The 16,791-nt window shown below is 43.3% G+C and overlaps 1 protein-coding gene across 3 annotated transcripts in view; it reads right to left on the bottom strand.

Annotated features, from left to right (window-relative positions):
• LOC132402211 (roquin-1-like) overlaps positions 1-16,479 on the bottom strand; it is a 132,846-nt gene extending 116,367 nt beyond the window's left edge. The window contains exons 1-2 of one of the 3 annotated variants that reach the window (XM_059984950.1): positions 16,429-16,479; positions 11,038-11,121 (exon numbers count right to left, since the gene is read on the bottom strand). The gene's annotated coding sequence lies outside the window, so the exon portion shown is untranslated. Of the gene's footprint in view, positions 1-11,037; positions 11,122-15,342; positions 15,365-16,428 lie in introns of those variants that run through there. The other 2 variants (XM_059984953.1, XM_059984952.1) reach the window with 2 other exon arrangements.
• Between the last annotated feature and the right edge of the window lie 312 nt (positions 16,480-16,791).

The following is a 16,791-nucleotide window of genomic DNA, read 5'->3' on the forward strand; positions in this document are numbered from 1 at the left end:
GTGTGGATTGTGACAGGCAGTTTTCTAGGTAAGTGGGAGGAATTTTGAGAGTACAAAGCATGTATGTGCCTGTCAGAATAACATAACAGGTTTATGGAAACTTGATCTTCAAGAGATATTGGGGCTCTGGCAAAGAAAAAAAAAATAGGAGGTGCATAGTGGGTGCAGGCAGTAGGAATAAATGAGGTGCTTATGGAGTATAAATGCAAGAAAACACTTTGAGATCAGGAGGGTTGAAAGAAGGCATGAGGTTGCTCTAGCAGACAAGGTGAAGGAGAATTTAAGGGATTCTAAAGAATGTTAAGAGCAAAAGGGTTGCAAGGGACAAAATTGGTCCTCTGGAAGATCAGAATGGTAATCTATGTGTGGGCCAAAAGTGACGGGGGAAATCTCAAACAGACTTTATGCATCTGTATTTGGACGCTATACAGATTACAGAGGAATCTGTAATCTTTGTTGTCTTGAGGTAAATTAGGGTGGATAAATCCTCAGGGTCTAACAAGGTGTTCCTTTGGACCCTATGGGAGGCAAATTGCAAGGGTCCAAGCAGTGATATTTAAATCCTTAGCGACAGATGATAAGCGGATTGGAGGATAACTAATGTTGTTCCACTGATTCAGAAAGGCTCTAAAAATAAACCAAGAAATTATAGGCTGGTGTGCCTGACATCAGTAGTGGGAAATTTATTGTAAAGTATTGTGAAGGACTGGAGTTTTTTTGAGGAAATTACCAGGAAAGTTGAAGTAAAGGCAGTGAATGTTGTCTTACGAGGCATTTGACAAGGCCCAGTATAGGAGGTTGGTGAAAAACATTCAGTTGCTCAGCATTCAAGATGAGGTCGTAAATTGGATTAAATATATGGGAGGAGCCAGAGAATGGTAGTAGATGGTTGCCTCTCTGATTGAAGGCCTGTGATGAGTGGAGTGCAACAAGGATCCTTTGCTGTTTGTCATTCATATCAATGATCTAGATGATAATGTGGTTACTGTGTCAGCAAATCTGCAATGACACCAGGTTTGGGGGTGTAGTGGACAGCGCTTGCAGCAGGATCTGGACCAGCTGGAAAATTGACAGATGGAACTTAATGCAGACAAGTGCAAAGCGCTGCTCTTCAGTAGAACCAACCATACATAGCAAGTCTTACACGGTGATGGTAGAGCACTGAGGAAGAACAAAGGGATCTGGGAATACAGGTACATAATTAATTGAAAATGGCATCATCAAAGGTAGATGGGGTCGTAAATAATGCTTTTAGTACATTGGCCTTCAGAAATCAAACTACTGGGTACATGAGATGGGATGTTATGTTTAAGCTGTATAAGACCTTGGTGAGGCCTAATTTGTATTATGTGTAGTTTTGGTCACTTACCAACAGGAAAGATGCAAATAAGGTTGAAAGAGTACAGAAAATTTTACAAGGATGTTGCTGTGACTAGAGGACGTGAATTAGAAGTAAAGATTGAATAGGTTAGGACTTTATCCCTTGGAATGTAGAAGATTGAGGGGAGATTTGATAGCGGTTTACAAAATTATGAGGAATTTGATAGGGTAAATGCGGGCAGGCTTTTTCCTCTGAAGTTGGGTGAGACTACAACTAGAGGTCATTAAGGGTGAAAGATGAAAAGTTTAAGGGGTACATTATGGGGAAATGTCTTCACCCCAAGCGTGGCGAGCGTGTAGAACGAGCTGCCAGCACAACTGGTGCATGCAAGCACTATTACAACGTTTCGGATAAGTTTGGATAGGTACATGGATGGCAGGGGTATGGAGGGCTATGGTCTGGATGTAGGTCAATAGGAGGAGGCAATTTAAATGGTTTGGCATGGACTAGACGGACTGAAGGGCCTGTTTCCGTGATATACTTTTCAATGGCTTTATGATGTACAGAGCAGCTGGGACTGAACTCCAATGCCCCAAACTGTAATAGTGTTGTGTTAAAGCTATGCTGTGGTGGTGCACTGCTGTAGCACAATCATTCCAAGGTTTGACAGGATATGCACACCACTATTATGTGGTTAATTCAATTACTCTCACCTTCCTGTCAGCTTCAAAAAGTCTGGCTATTCTCCTCTGACCTTGCTCATTAACAACGCAAACACGAGGAAATCTGTAGATGCTGGAAATTCAACACACACAAAATGCTGGTGGAATGCAGCAGGCCAGGCAGCATCTATAGGGAGAAGAACAGTCGATGTTTTGGGCCGAGACCCTTCCTCAGGACTAACTGAAAGAAAGGATAGTAAGAGATTTGAAAGTGGGAGGGGAGATCCAAAATGTCAGGAGAAGACAGGAGGGGGAGGGATGAAGCCAAGAGCTCAGAAGTTGATTGGCAAAAGGGATACAGTTGGAGAAGGGAAAGGGTCATGGGATGGGAGGCCTAGTGAGAAAGAAATGGGAGGGGAGCACTAGAGGGAGATGGATAACAGGCAGAGTGATAGGCAGAGAGAAAAAAAGCGGGGGGGGGGGGAACTAACTATATTAGAGATGGGGTAAGAAGGGGAGGAGGGGCATTAATGGAAGTTAGAGAAGTCAATGTTCACGCCATCAGGTTGGAGGCTACCCAGCCTGTATATAAGGTGGTGGTCCTCCAACCTGAGTGTGGCTTCATCTTGACAGTAGAGGAGGCCATGGATAGGCATATCAGAATAGGAATGGGACGTGGAACTAAAATGTGTGGCCACTGGGAGATCCTGCTTGCCCTGGCGGACAGAGCGTGAGTGTTCAGCAAAACGGTCTCCCAGTCTGCGTCGGGTCTCACCAAGATATTAGAAGGCCGCACTGGTAAGTATATTATCGGCCTTTTTTTCTCTCTCTGCCCCTCTCACAATCACTCCTTGCCTGTTCTCCATCTTCCTCTGGTGCTCGCCTCCCCCTTTTTCTCCCTTGGCCTCCCGTCCCATGATCCTTTCCCTTCTCCATCTGTGTATCTCTTTTGCCAATCAACTTTTGAGCTCTTTGCTTCATCCCTCCCCCTCCTGTCTTCTTTCATTTCGGACCTCCCCTCCCACTTTAAAATCTCTTACTATTCTTTCAGTTAGTCCTGAGGAAGGGGCTCCCCCTGAAATGTCGACTGTGCTTCTTCCTATAGATGCTGCTTGGCCTGCTGCGTTCCACCAGTATTTTGTGTGTGTTGCTCATTAACAAGGTAGTTTTGTCCACAGAACTGTCACTCACTGGGTATTTTTGTACCATTCTTCGTAAACTTTACAGCAGGGATTTCCAAGCTGGGGTCCATGGACCCCTTGCTTAATAGTATTGGTCCACGGCATGAGAAAGCTTGGGAATCTCTGCCCTACAGTCTGCCGTGTATGAAAATCCCACAAGATTAGCAGTTTCTGAGATACTCAGACACCAACAATCATGGTCAAAGTCACTTAGATCATATTTCTTCCCTATACTGATGTTTCTTCTGAACAACAACTGAACCTCTTGACCATTCCTGCTTTTATGCATTGAGATGCTGGCACATGATTGACTGCTTGGTTATTTGCATTAACAAGTGTACAGATGCACCTAATAAAGTGACCATGCAGTGTAAATGCAAACAGTTGAAATTCCAACACATTTCTGCAGCACACTTTACCAACCAGTAAAATTTCTATTTCTCTCCAGTTTCTTGTTGATCAGCTATTTCTTTGTCCACGCAAAAGCACTTATTTTAAACACTAGGGTCTATTATTTTATGCATTAAGAATTTGATGTGAAATTGCATCAAATGCCAAATGGAAATCTAAGTGCAGTATCAGTTCCCCTCTTTCCACAGCATCCGTCACTTCTTCAGCAGATTAGAAAGTGTAGAGTTGTGGACAGCTTTTAACCAGCTGTTACAAACTTTTGAATGGACCTCTTATACAAAAGATGGACTCACAATCTACCTCGTTATGACCTTGCACCTTATTGTCTACTGGCACTGCACTTTCTCTAACTGTAACTCTTTATTCTACGTTCTAACCAACACGTACAACATGCTGGAGGAACTCAGCAGGTTGAGCAGCATCCATGGAAACGAGCAGTCAACGTTTCAGGGCAAGACCCTTCATCAGGACTGAAGAGGGAGGGGGCAGGGGCCCTATAAAGAAAGTGGGGGGAGGGTGGGAAGAAGGCTGGTAGGTGCGAGGTGAAAAACCAATCAGAGGAAAGATCAAGGGGTGGGGAGGGGTTAGGCAGGAAAGGTGAAGAAGGAATGTAAGGGGAAAGCACTATGTGTAGTAGAAGGCTAAATCATGAGAGAGTGATAGGCAGCTGGAGGCAGAGTGAAACTGGGATGGGGGAAGGGAGAGGGAGGGAATTACTGGAAGTTGGAGAATTCAATGTTCATGCCAAGGGGCTGGAGACTACCCAGACGGTATATGAGTGTTGCTCCTCCAACCTTTCCTGCCTATCCCCTCCCTGCTCCCCTTCCCCCACCCCTTGATCTTTCCTCTTATTGGTTTTTCACCTGACACCTACCAGCCTTCTTCTTCCCACCCTCCCCCCACCTTCTTTATGGGGCCCCTGCCCCCTCCCTCCTCAGTCCTGATGAAGGGTCTTGGCCTGAAACGTTGACTGCTCGTTTCCACAGATACTGCCCGATCTGCTGAGTTCCTCCAGCGTGTTGGTTTGACCACAGCATCTGCAGTGTACTTTGTGTTTATTATTCTACGATCTGTTGTTTTCCCTTGATCTCCATGGATGGCACACAACACAAAGCTTTTCATGGTACCTCAGTGTACATGACAATATGAAACCAATTTACTGATTTTCAAAGTGTTTCAATAATTTGGTGAAACATGACCATCCATGGAACCATGTTTGTAAACCACCCTTGGTATGATGACAGTAATGTCATGTCTGTACTCAAGTCTTGGCATGAAACTGAGCAGGGTCTCTAAAGTGTTTACAAGATGGGATGCTGGACACAGATTTCTTCTGAGATGGAGATGCCCTTCCTTTGAAGTAGAGTACCACCTAGTACTACACAACACAAGCAGTCTCAGTAATGTATTTCATGCTGTAATTCGGTGTGTTTTCCACACAGCTGCTCCTGCGCACTCTCCACTTCCTCGCCCCCATCCATTCAATTGGCTTGCTGTGGCAGTCCACTCTGCTATTTGGTAATGAGTGGAACTCACCAATGGATGACTTATCTATACAGTAGTCATTTAAAATATGGCCCTGGAGTGGAGACTGCTGCATGAGGCTTTTAATTTGGTTATTGGAGTCTTAAGTTACCTGCCATTTCTACAGCTAGAAAAGTCCACATTTATACAGAGTGGAAGGGTACATTTCCCAAGTACTTGAAGGAGCTGCTCCTCAAATTCTGGCTGAACTGACCCTGGTTTCCAGTTAATTTGCCCATCTCCCTTGATCGTTGGTTAGAGTGCAGCAGGGAACTTCAGTTGAGGGACTCCAGTCAGCAGGCTGTCGAAAGGCTCGTCAAAGGTGACTGACTGCCCCTCTTCCAAGAATATGTCTGTATTGGAATGACCCTGGAGAGGGAGCAGTGCATCACTGGAAACCTCCTAGGATCAGTGTACACCACAGAAGTTCAGGTACATCTTGGGCAGCAAGAATTCTATTTGAATGTAAAGACTTTTGCAAATAAAGTTAATAAAAATGAAACAAACATACAATGGTGGGCCTGGGATAAAAGCCGTAACAAAGTGTTTAAGAAAAAAAATAGATGTCCTCCCAGCTTACATAAGGGTACAAAAGCCATACATACTTAAATAAAAGCCTTCAGTCTTTAGTCACAGAACAGGCTGGGCAAGTAAAGTTCCAAAATGGGCTCATCCTCTAGCTAACCAGATTTTTATTACAAGCTTGCATGGTGACTCACCAGAAACCACATTTTCCTTGGCCTTCAGGGGGAAAAGCTCATTCCATGCCTGCATCAGAAAGCATAAAGAGGGTCTTTCTGTTCTTCATGCGAACTTCAAGTGAACTCACTCACCGGGTGTCGTCACTGATTGCATGTAAACCTCAAGCCTTCTATCCTCCCATTAGTTTCCAGTCCCAATTATACTCAACACGTGCCACAACAAAATGTAAAGCAATCAAAAGTCTAAATCAGCATCGATTCAGTTCTCTCAGAGTAGGGTACCTGCATAATCAGTGCCAGCAGCTCACTTGCTTTATTGTAACAGCTATATAGTATACAATCACACTCAAAGGTGCACAACACACTCAGTAACACAAATCAAGGCAAGGTCATCTTGGTGTACAGTGATTCACCCAAGAACAACACAGGGCACTGTTGGATTCTCCCTCTGAGCAAAAGAGGCAGTGTCACGTCTTCTCCTATGCACACCCTGCCAGTGTTGACAGACAAGGGCGTACTCAGATAGCATTCAAAACATGGAACAATGACTCAATAGCATAGTACTAGACTGTAAAAACAGCAGGGTATTAATATCATGTACCTTGCAATGGTTACAGTTAAGTCATCAACCAGAACAGATGCTGGAAATCTGAAAGAAAACCAGGCAGGATTGCAGTTCTACGGTAAATGCTACTATATGCTGCATACAGTCACACCACATAAAAGGGTATGCCATACCATAATGAATAATCAAAATTTTGACACATCAAACACTGGCCTGATACCAACTGACAAGCAGCAGAGGCTTACTCATTAAATACATTTAAGAAACAGTTAGATAAACTTTTGCATAGCAAGGGAATTAAGGGTTATGGAGAAAAGGCAGGTAGGTAAAACTGGTCAAATCAGCCATGATCTTACTAAATGGCGGAGCAGGCTGGATGGGCCAGGCGGCCAATTCCTGTTCCTAGTTCTTATGTTCATCAAGATTTGCTTCATTCTAATGTATTATTTATTTTCCTAGTTTTGATAAGGAGCAACTTATGTTGAGATATTGTGACTTTGTGGCAAAAAAAAACACAATAGCATCTCTTCCACCTCAGGTGACTGAAGAAGTTTGGCATGGGCCCTGACTTTCTGCAGGGGCACCACTGAGAGCATACTGACTGGCTGTATCACCACCTGGTATGGGAACAGCACCAACCCTGATCGCTGGGCACTGCAGAGTGTGGTATGGACAGCCCAGTTCACCTGTTGATGTGAACTTCACTCCATCGAGAACATTTACAGCAGCAGGTGCAGAAAGGAGGCCTGGAAGATCATCGGGGACACCAGTCACCCCAACCATAAACTGTTTCAGCTGCTTCCGTCTGGCAAATACTACCACAGCATTAAAGCCAGGACCAACAGGCTATGGGACAGCCTCTTTCTACAAGCCATTAGACTTATAAATTTATGTCTGTACATTACAACAGAGTCATAACGCAAAGATTTTTACTTTCTCATGTTGTGGGATGGATATCAGATTTAAATAATTTCTAATTCTATTTAATGTAGAATGACTGTTGGAAGGAAATATTGCTTCTTGATGGAGAATTTTAAAAATTATTATTAGATTTTGAGATCATAATAGAGAAATATTGTGGTTTTGATTGAGGCTGCAATTATGAAGGGAAGATATTAGTCCTTGAGAACATTATGAGCATACAGTGATCCCATAATATAGTCTGGAGATGATAGTTATGGAGTCTGATGGTGGGGAAATTTTAGTTGGTTACATGGTAAGGGGGAAATAATGAAGTTCTTGATGTTATGATGAGGGGATACGTTACTAAGTTTATAATTAGGAAATACAGTGCATTATGGTTAATAGGGCCATCAGTGAATCGTGGCAGCTGCTTATTTGTGACAACTCATAAAGAACAAAAACTAAATCGAGAAAATATCAGGGATTCACTTTCTTTATTTGGGGCACTGTTTAATTGGGACCAGAGACTGTTGCCAAACAGTTTGTAACTAACGTTAGTCGCGTGCACTTGTGCAGCCGTTAAGCCACAACACAGATAGGGGCAAACAAATTTTAAATAGCAACAGTTGCATGTGTTTGTGTTCAAAAAGCAGTGATCTTTGTCACTTTCAGTTGGTGAGAAATAAGCAGCAAGACAATTCAGAACTGTTTTACTCACTGTGGTCTCAAACATTCGGGCTTGGAGTTGCAAGAAATGGCCAGCAGTGAAAATGATTTCACTACTTCAACAAGTTAGAAACTATGAAGAATTTGAAGGTATCAAATTCTTCATAGTTTCTACTTTGAAGGTAACATCTTAAATGTTAGAATGAAAATGAAGATTTGGAGGTTGCAACCGTTGATAGCATTGTATAAAGGCAGTGCTTTAACTGCACTAATTTTGTTCAGTTGCAGTCAAAGGACACGGATGAATTCTTTCATCAGTAAGTATTCGGAACAAATATACAGTTTTATAGTACTGAATTGAGTGTTCTAATTTGTTCTGTATTTCATTTAAATACATAATTTTCTAATCAAACAGTAGTTTATCTTTTTTATACCTTTTTAACGACTTTTGGCTCCAACAGTAGTCATAGCCGAAGGGTGGTAGTAGGGTTGAACTCCCACTGCTAAACAAATGCTCTTCATGGCGTGCGTTTCAAACAGCCTCTGACAACCAAGTCCAACTCCTGGCCTTCACACGTGGCATAGTTCTTATGCCTGGCGGAGCTGTTCTCACTGACAGGAAAAGGGGCAAAGGTGGGCCACTGGTGCCCTACAACCAGTTGCTCCGGGCAGATGGGGCTCATTAACCATGGATGGTAGCTCATCTAGGAGAGGGAAAACTCCTATTTCAAACCTCCGTTGCTTTGCAGCTATACCCACTCATGGGAAAGGCTTTGGGAGTAAACCCCGAGGAAAAATCCGGAGTCGGAGTCCCGAAGGCGGCTGACCGCTGTACCTAGCACCGGCACAGCAACTCCTGCGATGCTGCTGGCACCAAACTGTACCGACTCTCGTCGTTCCTTTGGACCCGTCAGCATGGAGAGAGGGGTGTCCCACTGCATGGACAATAGACAGATCTCCATATCAATTCTGCCCTGGCTTGTGCCCTGGAGACCACTCCAGCTTCCTCAATAGCCACAGTCGACACTGCTTGACAAACCAGTGACCAGGCGCAGTACCCATGGTCGACCACAATCGACGGAGGCCACACACACTTCCATGAGCTTTAGCTAATTGGGGCAACTGCTTAATTGGGCCAAAATGTACTGGTCCCAATGTGTTGTAATTAACTGGAATGCACTGTATATGTTATTGCTACAATGGAAGATAGTTGTTCAGGTTTTAATGGTTAAAAGTTATTAGAAGTTATGATCTATATAAGTATTGGAGGGAGATAGTAATCCAAAAGCTAACAAACTGAAGCCATACCACATCAACTCATCACTATTGATTGCAAGGATTTGATATATCGGATTCAAAGCAAATTTTAACAGGCGTAAAATGAAAAATCACACTTCAACTCCAAAGCTCTTATTTCTTGGTATCAACCTCATGATAAATATTTTCTCTGTTCTCACCACCCTTCTCTACAATTAAAATATACTTGATTTAGAACTTTCCCAGTTCTGATCAAAAGCCATTATGCATTTAGACCATAAGACATAGTGGCAGAATTAGGCCATTTGGCCCATCGAGTCTGCTCCGCCATTTCATTATGACTAACCTAATTTTCTTCTCAGTTCCAATTTCCTGCTTTCTCACCATATCCCTTATAATCCTGATCAATCAAGAATCTATCAAACTCTGCTTTAAATATACATAAAGACATGGCCTCCACAGCTGCCTGTAGTAAAGAATTCCACAGATTAATCACACTCTGGCTAAAGAAATTCCTCATCTGTTCTAAAAGAACACTTGTCTATTCTGAGACAGTATCCTCTTGCCGCAGACTCTCCCATCAGAGGAAATATCCTCTCCACATTCACTCTCTTAAGGTCTTTCACAATTCTGTAGGTTTCAATGAGGTCACCCCTCATTCCTCTGAATTCCAGCAAGTACTGGGCCAGAGCCATCAAATGTTTCTCATATGACAAGCCATTCAATCCTGGAATCATTTTCATGAATCTCCTTTGAACCCTCTCGTTTCAGCATATCCTTTTTAAGATAAGGGGCCCAAATCTGCTCATAATACTCCAAATGAGGCCTTACTAGTGCTTTATAAAGTCCCAACATCACATTCTTATTTTTATATTCTAGTCCTCCTGAAATTAATGCTAACATTGCATTTGCCTTCCTCACCAGACTCAAGCTGCAAATTAACCTCTCCATTTAGAAAATAGTCAACCCTTCCATTTCTTCTATCAAAGTGCATGACCATACACTTCCCAACACTGTATTCCATCTGCCATTTATTTGCCCATTCTCATAAACTAAGTCCTTCTGTAGCCTCTCTACTTCCTCAAAACTACCTGCCCCTCCACCTAACTTCATATCATTTGCAAACTTTGCAACAAAGCCATGAATTCCATCATCCAAATCATTGACATGTAATGTAAAAAGAATTGTTCCCAACACAGACCCCTGTGAACTCTACTAGTCACTGGTAGCCAGCCAGAAAACTCTTTGCCTCCTGCCAATCAGCCACTGCTTTATCCACGTTAGAACCTTTCCTGTAATACCATAGGCTCATAGCTTGTTCAGCAGCCTCCTATGTGGCACCTTGTCCAAGGCCTTCTGAAAATCAAAGTGCCCAACATCAACTGATTCCCCATTGTCTATCCTGCTTGTTATTTCTCCAAAGAATTCCAACAGATTTTTCAAGCAAGATTTCCCTTGAGGAAACCATGCTAAGGCCTACTTTGTCATGTGTCTCCAAATACCTTGAGACCTCATCCTTAATAATTGACTCCAACATATTCCCAACCACTGAGGTCAGGTAAACTGGCCTATAGTTTCCCTTCTTGTCTCCCCCCCCCCCCCCCCCACCTTCTTGAAGACTGGAGTGACATTTGCAATTTTCCAGTCTTCTGGAACCATTTCAGAATCTATTACCAGCAATTCTTGGAAGTTCATTACTAATGCCTCCATGATCTCTTCAGCCACCTCTTTCAGAACACTGGGGTGTACACCATCTGGTCCAGGTGACTTATCCACCTCTCCCTGCACAGATACTACCAGACCTACTGAGTGTTTTCAGCATTTTCTGATTTTATTCTGAACTTACCACAGGCCACTCTTTGCAGTTTTGCCCCTCATCTGGAGTCTTAAAGTGTCAGCAATCCATTATCCCAGAAGCATTGAGCAGCATCTGTAAAATAAAGGTTATTCTAGTCACACAATGTAAATACTCAGATATCTTTACATTACACCGACCAACAAAGATTTTGTTTCCTGAATACCTTTAGGTGTATCTTATGAATTTTGGGCTACTGATAATGAAAATCACCATAAAATTTCCCTATCACGCACCATTTTTTAAAAATTAAACTAATGTTTATTATTTTAATTCATAATTCAAGTCCATTAAAATGTTGCCTACAATGTAAGCTGGAAAGTTTCCTATCTTGTCCAGGCATGCTTAGGCGGCGCAGCTGCTGCACAGCAGGACAGGTTTTAGTAATAATTATTGGGTTCAGGACTGCAAGCATGAAATTTGCTATCACCAGGCACAACATTTTCTGTCAAGGATTTTGATATTTGAGACAAATGCTTCCCAGAATAATTGATGCCAAGATTAAGGAAAGCATTTTTGTTGGTCCACAAATCAAACAGGTCACCAATGACAGGCAATTTGAAGAATTTCTAGTGGGTCCGGAGAAAATCACATGGAAGGCATTCAAGGAAGTTGTTGAAATTTTTCTTGGCATCTACAGAGCACCAAACAACATGCAGCTGGACAAAAGCATACTTCAAGCATGTAAGATCAAGAAATGCAACATGTCACTAAAGATTCATTTTCTGCATTCCCATGTAGGCTTCTTCCTTGCAAATCTTGGTGCTGTTAATGACGAGCATGGTGAAAGGTTTCACCAGGACATTGTGGTCATGGAGAAAAGATACCAGGGCAACTGGAATCCATCAATGCTGGCGAATTATTGTTGGACTCTTAAGTGAGAAGCCTCAGACACTTAAGTACAAATGAAAATCATTAACAAAATACTTTTAACTTAGCTTAACTATTGCAAAGCATCAGCACCATTATGCAATTAAACACATTATATTCAATAAAAGTTAATTTGTTGTTTGTCCAAATTCCTACGTGATACATGTAATTATATTTGTGTTAATCTTCAAGCAGTCTATAACAAACAAAAAAATTCTGAGGAAGCAAAACTTTTGAAAAAATTTGTGGTCGAGTGTTACCAACATATGGCTGACCCAGGACGTCAGACTGCTTTTTCAGAAAGCATAACCAAGAGAAAATTAAGATGAGCAACACACACAAAATGCTGGAGGAACTCAGCAGGCCAGGCAGCATCTATTGAAAAGAGTAAACAGTTGACATGTCCAGTTGAGACCCTTCATCAGAGACCCAAAAGGTCAACTGTCTGATTCTTGGATTTTCAGCACTGCAACCCTAACCCTAGCTTTAGAAAATTCAGACAGTTCATACCACAGATTAAAACCACATTACCTACAATGTTCTTTTACCTGCTTCTATGCTTCCTTAAATGTTCATGATTATTCACAAAATAAGGAAAAAAATCAGACTTCTCCTTCTACAATTCTATTCCTGAAATCTTTTATTGTTTTGCTAACCAAGTTTCCACCTGCTTCAAAAGGGCAACAATTATACCAGTGCCCAAGAGCAGCATGAGCTACCTTAACAACTATTGTCCAGTCACTCACGTATACGTTGATGAAATGCTTCGAGAATCAACAACTGCTTCAACAAAGACCTAAACCCACTACGATTTGCCTATTGCCACAATAGGTCTACAGCAGACATGATCTCAATGGCTGTCCACACGGCCTTGGTTCACCTGGACAATGCAAATACCTATCTCAGGATGCTGTTTATTGACTGTAGCTCAGCATGTAACACCACCATTCTTACAGTCCTAATTGAAAAGCTAAAGAACCTAGGCCTCAGTGACCTCCCTCTGCAACTGGATTCTTGACTTTCTAACCAGAGATAATCTGTGCAGATTGGAATTAATATCTTCACCTCGATTACAATCAGCAGTGGCGCACCACAGGGATGATTTGCCCACTGTTATACTGTCTCTACACCTACGACTGCGTGGCTAGGCATAGCTCAAATGCTTTCTATAAATTTGCTGAAGATACAACCGTTGTTGGCAGAATTTCAGATGGTGATGAAAGAATGTACAAGAGCAAGATTAGTTAGTTAATGGTGTTGCAGCAACAAACTTGCACTCAATGTCAGCAAGACCAAAGAACTGGTTGTGGACTTCAGTAAGAGTAAGACAAGGGAACACAAACCAATCCTCAGAGGGATCAGAAGTGAAGCGAGTGAGCTGTTTCAAGTTCCTAGGTGTCAATATCTCTGAGGATCTAATCTGTTTGCAACATATTAAGGCAGCTATAAAGAAGGCAAGACTGTGGCTATATTTCATTAGGAATTTGAAATTTGGTTTGTCAACTAAAACACTCAAAAATTTCTACAAATGTACCATGGAGAGCATTCTGATTGGCTGCATTACTGTCTGGTATGGGTAGGGGACTACTGCACAGGATCAAAGTAAGTCGCAAAAAGTTGTAAAATTAGTTAGCTCCATCATGGATACTAGCCTCCGTAGTATCCAAGAGGTGGTGCCTTAGGAAGGTGATGTCCATCATTAAAGATCTCCACCATGCAGGACATGCCCTCTTCACATTGTAACTATTGGGAAGGAGATACAGAAGCCTGAAGGCATGCACTCAGCAATTCAGGAACAGCTTCTATCCATCATCTGATTTCTAAATGAACATTGAACCCATGACCACCTCACTACTTTTTTTAAAATTTGTTTTCTTTCGCACTACTTATTTTAACTATTTTATAGACAAATATATATATTTACTGTAATTTATTTTTCTTCTCTATATTTATCATTTATTTCATTGTACTGCTTCTATAAAGTTTAAGAGGTATCCCAGTAATATTAAACCTGATTCCGATGCACAAAGCACAAAGGTCTCTTTTTGCCTGGAACTCCTGAGCTTTCAGTTCAACGTTCTACAGGTGTACTCAATAAAAGAATGATTCACAAACAAGGAAGTACCAATAAAATGGAAGGCAACTTCCTTATTGAAAATACCCACTTATGCCTCCTATACATGACATAGCACCTGTTCAACAGGAAGCACCTGGAAACTAAAACAGCACCAGTGCAATTGACCATTTTCCCCCAGTCTTTCTCCATCCCATTTCTGCACTCGCTTCCATTTAACTGGTGGTTACTGATCCAAGGCTGATGAACAATATTGTACCACAAATACAGAACAGTTCTATAACAAAAGGGACAGCCAAATTCATCCAAATCAGTGAAGTCTGGCTCACCGACCACTGCAAAGAGGAATAATTATGTGGTTGTCAGTGATCCCCAAGTTGCCTCATGTCCGTGTAGCATCCACAAAGCCGTTACTTGTGGCCTTTGTCCCAGAGTTATCTATCCACCACCCAGCCATTTTGACTGCTCCTCAGCTGTTAGAGATCATTAATTCCTCCTCATTGAGCATTCAGACAACTTTGGCCCAAGGCAATTAGCATACCACTGTAACAGGTATACAGTGGATGACATATCCCTGGGCCTACATTAATTTCTGGAGCACCTGTATAGTAAAAACACTTACATCAGATTATATTTTATTAACTACAACTTCACCTTTAATATTATGATTCCAAGCAAATTCATCACTGCACCCTGGGAAAGACATTTGTCTTCCTGCACAATGATTAAAAATCTTCTAAATGCTTTTTAACAATCTTTGCCTCTCTATTCATTGCTCTTACTGTCCCAATTAATGCAGTGAAAATCCACATATGACAGTGATGTTTAAGATCCATTTAGACAGACATCTGAACAGACAAAGATTGGAGAGATATGGACTACATGCATTCTGATGGCATTAAGTTCATTTGGCATCATGGTTGGTGCGTATGTAGGTGGCTGAAGGGCCTATTCCTGAGTTCCAGAGATAATATGTGGAGTCAGAGTAATATAGAACATATATAATCTTATTGGCCCAACCCATTCATGATACTCATCTAAGTTAGCCCATATCCCTTTCCTAAATGCTTATCAAAATTTAAATGTTGTAATTGTACCTCCCTGCACCACTTCCTCTGGCTGCTTGTTCCATATATCCATCGCCCTCTGGATACAGAAGTTGCCCCCAACTTCCTATCGCCTTAATCCAGGGCTTCCCAACCTTGGACCCCTTGCTTAATCGTATTGGTCAATGGCATAAAAAGAGGTTACGAACCCTAAACCTTAAATCTACGCCCTCTCTTTCTTGATTTCCTAACTCTGAAGGAAAGACTTGGGTTTATTCACCATATGCCCCTTGTGATTTTACACACCTCCATCAGATCATCAGTCAGTTCCCTAAGCTGCAAGAAACAAAGTCACAATGTGCTTAGCCTCTCCCTATCAAATTCTTCAAGTCGTGGCAACACGAGATTCTGCAATGCCGTTGATTTGTGAAAAAGGTAGAGCAACTCAGTGGGTCAGAAGGCATCCGTGGAGGAAAATTGTTTGATCCACTGAGCAGGCCTGAACTGAGGCAGAAGCTTCAAGAGGTACAAGGGAGGGTCCAGTCACATAGGCAGGATGGTGGTGGGATTAATCATGTTGCCAGCACCTGCAGCAGATGGCTAGCCAACATCCCAGAGCGCCTCCTTGTCATGGCCTCGTGTCTGCCTCTCCCCTCCTTCCTCACCCTTTTTACCTTCCCTTCCCGGTAACCGTGCCCATCCTTCCTCACCTTCCCTCCATCCCCAGTAACAGTGTTTGCCCACCTCACCCAACCTGGTAACCGTAATCGCCCCTCCTCACCCTCCCTCCCCGGTGACCGTGCCCGCCCCTCATCTTCCCTATCTGGTAACCGTGCCCGCCCCTCATCTTCCCTATCTGGTAACCGTACCCGCCCCTCATCTTCCCTATCTGGTAACCGTGCCCGCCCCTCCTCACCCTCCCTCCCCGCTAAGCGTGCCGCCCCTCATCTTTCCTATCTGGTAACCGTGCCCGCCCCTCCTCACCCTCCCTCCCCGCTAAGCGTGCCGCCCCTCATCTTTCCTATCTGGTAACCGTGCCCGCCCCTCCTCACCCTCCCTCCCCGCTAAGCGTGCCGCCCCTCATCTTTCCTATCTGGTAACCGTGCCCGCCCCTCCTCACCCTCCCTCCCCGCTAAGCGTGCCGCCCCTCATCTTTCCTATCTGGTAACCGTGCCCTCCCCTCCTCACCCTCCCTCCTTGGTAACCGTACCCGCCCCTCATCTTCCCTCCCCGGTAACTGTGCCCGCCCCTCATCTTCCCTATCTGATAACCGTGCCCTCCCCTCCTCACCCTCCCTCCTTGGTAACCGTGCCCGCCCCTCCTCTCCCCTCTCCCCTCTCCCCGTTCCTGCGACCACCCCTCCTTACCGGCTGGCCCCATCACAAAACCTACCGGTAGCCCGGAAAACCGGAAACAGATGCTCGCTCAACACCTTCCCCCGACACACAGGAGCCGTAGAAAACTGTTCCTCCGTCACCACCGGGCAACCTTTCTGTGAAACTCAACAGACTGATCCCCTTCTCACGGAGAACGGCGTCAGGAGGGTGTGAGAGTGAAACTAGAAGAAAGCGCTGGAAATGCTCAGCAGGTCGTGCGGCTTCTATGAGGAGAGAAACAGAGTCACTGTTGAAGTCGGAGTAGAGCAGGAAGGACAGAAGGAGAATATTGAGCTGTGGGTATAAGGATCTGACCTATGTAACCAGGTTATGTGGTCAGTGAGTGAACGGGAACAGTCAGAGGATGAGAAAGTCGGCA

This window comes from Hypanus sabinus, chromosome 11 (genome assembly GCF_030144855.1).
Source record: "Hypanus sabinus isolate sHypSab1 chromosome 11, sHypSab1.hap1, whole genome shotgun sequence".
In the NCBI taxonomy this organism is placed as follows: Eukaryota; Metazoa; Chordata; class Chondrichthyes; order Myliobatiformes; family Dasyatidae; genus Hypanus; species Hypanus sabinus.